This window comes from Xiphophorus hellerii, chromosome 23 (genome assembly GCF_003331165.1).
Source record: "Xiphophorus hellerii strain 12219 chromosome 23, Xiphophorus_hellerii-4.1, whole genome shotgun sequence".
Lineage (NCBI taxonomy): Eukaryota > Metazoa > Chordata > Actinopteri > Cyprinodontiformes > Poeciliidae > Xiphophorus > Xiphophorus hellerii.
Window position 1 is genome coordinate 3,094,573 of NC_045694.1, and position 6,342 is coordinate 3,100,914.

The following is a 6,342-nucleotide window of genomic DNA, read 5'->3' on the forward strand; positions in this document are numbered from 1 at the left end:
TGATCATACTATTAACTACATTATGAATGCTTTTGTGCGAAAAAATGTTGTGCTCTGATGTGATGTAAAAATACCGTTTTGCAATCACAAAAAAGCAAAGTATTGAAAAAAAGCTGGTTTGTAGGGGTGTGTGTGTGTGTGTATATATATATATATATACATATATATATATATATATATATATATATATATATATACAGTACAGACCAAAAGTTTGGACACACCTTTCTAATTCAATGGGTTTTCTTTATTTTCATGACTATTTATAAGGCAAGAAATCCCACTTATTAACCTGACAGGGCACACCTATGAAGTGAAAACCTTTCAGGTGACTACCTCTTGAAGCTCATCAAGAAAATGCAGAGTGTGTGCAAAGCAGTAATCACAGCAAAAGGTTGCTACTTTGAAGAAACTAGAATATAAGGGCTATTTTCAGTTGTTTTACACTTTTTTGTTTAGTGCATATTTCCACATGTTATTTATAGTTTTGATACCTTCAGTGTGAATCTACAATGTCAATAGTCAAGAAAATAAAGGAAACTCATTGAATTAAAAGGTGTGTCCAAACTTTTGGTCTGTACTGTATATGTCATCACAAGTTGGGCACAAGTGTACAAATGATGAAATGTAGCTTTTGTATTTTAACTGCATTACAACATACAATAAAATGAGACATAAATGTATTGAAAGAAGGGTGAATAGCACAGCTATAGCATTTTTGTTTTGTCTCAAAGCAAATTTTGCATTTTATCGGACTTTATGTTGAATTACCAGTGATATGTATGGGAGTTATTTCTGAATATTGTCTTGATCTGCTGTAACAGAATGTGAGCAGCATCCATGGCATTAGTTGAAGGTCTGGCTTACTTCCATAGTTTTAATTGGCTGGTTAAACATGTGAAATTGCTGGTGAAATTAGGAAACTCTCAGTAACAGAACATAATAGTTAAGCTCTCGGGCCTACAAAGACACTAAACCACATTAATATCCAAAGCCACAATGTGTCCTCCATTGCAATTTTGTCCTTTACTGCTTCCCTTGTCCTCTTTTAAACTTGCCACATTTTAAAAGTAGATGGGTTACACCCAAAGATTGGCCCGATCCTTTTCAATTCTCTTTTTTTACACCCTTCTTTCCACTCTAGTTGTTTCCACATTGGGGTAATTACGATTCAGCACTCTCCTGAAGGCTCCAGCTGTAAAATTCAATCAGCAACCAAGCACGATTTAACTCCCTAACTCCCATATGTTAAGCTTTAAGGCCTTTCCATTGATTTAGAAGCAAGCTTGCTTCTTTTGGCTGTAGTGAAATTGTTGTGGTACTGGTTTATTTGATCACAACAATACTGAAAATAGATGTATGCTGTGGGAAGAAGATTACCATGTAGGGCTGCAGCAGATCTTTGCTAACCTGAAGTAGACAAAGCAGAAGTTGAGAATCTATATAGATTAATATTTTGTCTAGTCAGGATTCCTTCCTTATCTACCTGAACTTTTGATTAAGATACTTTTGTTCAAGGTTACTCAGTACAAGATATGCTTTTCAGAACAACTTTTACTAGTGCATTTAGTGTAGATTTTCAGGGTTTTGTTTTAGTTAAAGTGAGGTTACACTTGTAAAATCAGATCACAACAAAAGTTTCAGGATATTTCTATCAATATAATGTCCATCAGTAATTTGTGCTCATAAAATTACCATATGAAAATCCACCTGCCTTTTTCTATTTCTGTTTGCAAACGTTAGTAGTTAGCCAACTTTTAATGTGCGCATTAAATTAACTTAATTCACGTTTTTGTTTTCTAACACTGTTAAATGAAAAGTGATTTAGCTTTCACACATTCCCATACTTAGTGTATTTTTTAACAAGTCAAGTCATAAATTAGTATATAAACCCATGACTAATAAAAACAATTAAAACTATAATTCAATAAGAGGAAATGATGTTTGCTTGTAGAAATAAAAACTATGGAACCAAACCTTATTATTCTAAAATATTGACTTTTCTGATTAGCATTGCCATGGTAATCACAATTAAATAGATTTTATCGAACAGTCTTCTAAACTGTTAATGCTGTGCAACACGTTGTTCTACTAAAAGTTAGCGTAGATGGAGAACAATCTTCTTGATTATTCATTAATGACCTTCTGGATCCAGATGAAGATGTTTTATTCATGGATATCTGATAGAACATGAAATATTCAGCTTTCTGACTTAATTTCTGATAAATCAAACACTTGTGACATATTTATTATTGTGTTACATTAGTGACCTTCTTAATATTGCAACAGCTTTCCTTTCCACTGTAACTTGGGATCAGTGGTCTACAATGAGTGTTCAGTTTTGACAGTTCTAGAACAAAATTCAAACTCTTCTGAACAAAGAAGTTTTGTTCATTTTGCATCGTTTATACCTCATCCTCTACTTCCACTACATTACTCATTGTAAAAGCAATGTTAACTTAATGGTTATTTGATAGTAGCATTATATAATTGTATATAGTGTTTTGACGTTAATTGAAAATCAACATAGTTTAAAATGATGGGAGTTAGGACATTTTAGAAAAACTGTCCATTCATAGTAATCTGATCTTTAAAAACAGGTTAAGTTTAGTCCATTAAGAGAAACTTCAGCTTTTTTTCCCCCAGGAAAAGAAAAAGATGGAAAATGAGCTGGAGAATATTTAATTCACAAACACACAGAAAGTGAAGACGGACAGAGCAGCCTATTCCTAACTGACTCTTTAATGTCAGATAGTCCCAGAAGTCATCTGTAGATACAAGGTAAACCGTGTAAATCACCTCTGCTAATAGCTGTCAAGATATGGGCCCTAGCGGAGAAAATCTGTATGGAGAACGTAAGACACAGTGACAGTTTATTAAGACGGATGTGCTATAATTGCTCTCTTCTTTACCACTAATTAGTGTCAGTTTAAATGTGGCAGTAGTTGGGCCAGAAATCATTTAAAATTGCAATTATTGTTGTTAGAGCAGTCCTTTTTAAGCCTTATGACCAATTATGAATAAAAAAGGTAAAAAAAATGTCAGCTTCCCTAATTTTCCGAAACAGAAAACATTAATTGTTAATGTTGTAAAAACACCAGCATTCATTCCCTCTTTATTTAGACAGACCTGATGGATCACTCCAGCTAAAAAAGGAGGGAGAGCTGTAAGGATGAGTAAAGTTTGGAAGAAGATTCAACCATCAGGCAAAGTGAGTTAGTTGAGAGAAGTCCTAAGTCGTCTGGGACTCCAGAAGTTTTTAAACGCATTAAAATTTCTACATTGGTGTTAAATGTGTTTTCCCCCACCTGTGACAATAACTGTCAGGAAGTATTTTACAATTAAGATCATGTACACAGGAGGCTTTTTATGGCAAGCTTCTATGTGTGCCTTTAGTCATGACTTCGAGGGATATCAGTAAACCATCATACACTAGCTTCCATCAGTTTAGTTACTACCACAAAAACATGAAGAAAACCACAAATCAATAAAGTAAAAGTATTTGAAGATAGGATTCAGTTTACCACAAATGTTTCAATAAAGTTTAAAGTCGAGATGAAAGATCCAATTCGAGCATTTCTGCCCTGTGCGTTTATATGACAAAATAAGGTCCTGTTAACATTTCCAAAAATGTTTTCCATTGCACATCCAAGAAGTAACTTACAAAATGTGCTGTGAAAACAATCCATGTGCAGACTAAAATACAAAAGCCACTGAAAACAATGTGGTTCGCCTGAATCAAAAACCAGCTTTACAGCATAGATCTTTTTTTTCTTTCTTTTTAATTATACAAATGCAGTGAATCTTGACCAACACAAGGAAATGTATGCAACACACACCAGTACTAAAGCAATGAAAAATTATTTGTAAAGCGGTAGATCTTAGAAACTTGTTAGTGGCACTAAATGTTGTTTTGAAATATTTCACAGTTATCAAGTCTTAATAATCCAGACTGTTGAGCTGTTTACTCAGTAATCTCTGAACCTGGAATAAATATAGGAAAGGTTTTTAGGCTCAGAAAGACCTTAAAATCATTTTTTCTCTGTAAAGTTTTTTTTATTCTAAGATTTGTATTTTTCTCTCGTAATGCTTCACGCTTGTGTAAGCATTTATATGCATTGTTCTTGTAATAGATATTATAACATATTTTCTTGCATCTGTAAAACTGCTCATGTTTACAAATGATGCTACACAGATGAACTTGATTTGGCCCCATTTTCATTAATTTATTTCTTGAGAATTTTTGTCCCATCAGATGGAAATGTCGTACTTTTTATAAAAAAACCCATTCACATCTGTTCACTGCATCTGCTCCTTCTAGCAAAAATGGGGCAATAACCCAAAATTATACAATATATAAACTTTTAATGTTCTAAAAAGTCATTAGCAGGCCATATCGTGCAATAATTTTTCACACACAGCATGGATTTATGTGGAAGCAGTACTGCATAATGCTCCGCTCGCCACATCTAAATTGGCCAATGTGCATTACCAGGTCATTTTAGATTCAGCAGGATTTTTTTGCCTTCCTGTGCTGAGGACCTCATAAAAATCTGGAAGCAGCAGGAATGAGGTATTAGTCCCCTGCTGGCTGCAATAGGCCTGAAATGCTCCTGAACAAAAGAAGCTCGATGGTGAAAAATCTCCTGTAAAGGTGAAAACACAAAGCGGTTCATGATCACCATCACTGGATTTATTGCATGTGAAAGATGTTGCTTCAATAAGAAACCCTTAACCCTTAACGTGTGCAAAATCCATGTTGTTTTAGCCCTAAAATTATTATTTTTTGTATACTTGGAGTCTCTAGGAGTACAGAAACGTTTTAGTGCTGTGTACATATCTTTATAATGTTTGGATCATATTTTCCTGTTTATTTAGGTTTCTATATTCTCTATTGCATTTTTTTGAACCATTGTGTCGCAGTATTTTCTGCAGAACTGTTAAACACAAATCTGCAATTTTTATGTCTCGCAGCAACTTTGTAGTCCAAATTTAAGGATGCCAAAGCTACAAGTAAAATGTTCAGTGGTTTTGGTGTATTAACTCACACAAGTCATCACACTGCCCCCCAGCATCAGAACCTCTTTGTCATGCCTGTTTAAATTAAATTTTCCTTGGAAACTTACCTTTATCTGTAGGGAAGATCCTTGTTGAGTTTCAGCAACCTCTGCCAGATTCAAAAAGAGACTGTCTGAGGGGTCAGCTCCTTCTGTCTAGAAACAATGGACACATCCAAGTGGTGAGCTGCATATAATGCTAAAATGACAAACTGTTTTAGACATGAAATTGTCTTCTGACATCCTGGCCATTGTTTTGATAGCATAACATTGTGCCTTTTGCTCATGTTAACAGTGGGTGCTTACTTTTAGCTCTTGAGGAAATATCAGTGCTGATTCTTTTGAATAGCTTTGTTACATTGAGAGTTTGGCATTGTTTTTGCTGATTTTATCTTGGGGAACATGGAATTCAGACTAAAGTTTAGCCACTTTATATAAACAGAATGATTAAAATATAAAAGGAGGATTTAAAAACATATGTGCACTTTAAATCAGTAGGAAGTCAGCAAATTGTAACCCTGCTCATGTATGGCGATTTTTGGATATAGAGACAAAGAGTGATAGACCGAGCAGCAGTGTGTAAGCCGTGCTGTGTACAAGTGGACAAAAGGTAATATGAGAGAGATTCAAGTCAGAAATCAAAACATTTCTGGCACAACTTCACCGACTCCCAAGGTGCATGAAGAGGGTCAAAGATCTGATGAGGCCACAAGCCAAAAAGCATTAGTTGACTAATAAAGTTTCTTAGCACTTCAAGTGTTGCTGTAGTCTTCACTTTATCAGAGACTCAATAGAAGTGTTGTGTTAAATCCAGGATGGGTTTTTTCCTCCATATTTCAGAGGGTTTTTTTATTGTAGCCTCATCTTGTATACAAAAAGCTTCCTCCTGATTAATTTATTTCAGTCCAAGAGTCAGATGATTGTGTGAGACATTTAGGATTTGAGCCATCAGAAATGCAAAAAGGATTAAAGTTTTTGGTGAGAAGTATCATGTTTGTTTTTTGCACCTGGGGAAATTTCACACCAAAACATTGCTATTGTAATTTTATATTTCAGCCATATTTGAACTTATTTTGGTGTGTGATCTCTGAGAGAAGTGTTATACACCTGTGTGTTGGACAAACCCCTGATAAAACCATCTGCTCAGCTCTGGTGAATTGCAGTCACATTAGAAATATGCTTGAATCTCCCTTCATATAATATTGATGAGGATTATTTACCAGCAATAAGCCTTAAGGGTCTGTTTTCAGTCTGTCAGGTGCAATCTGTTTTCAGCACATCCAGA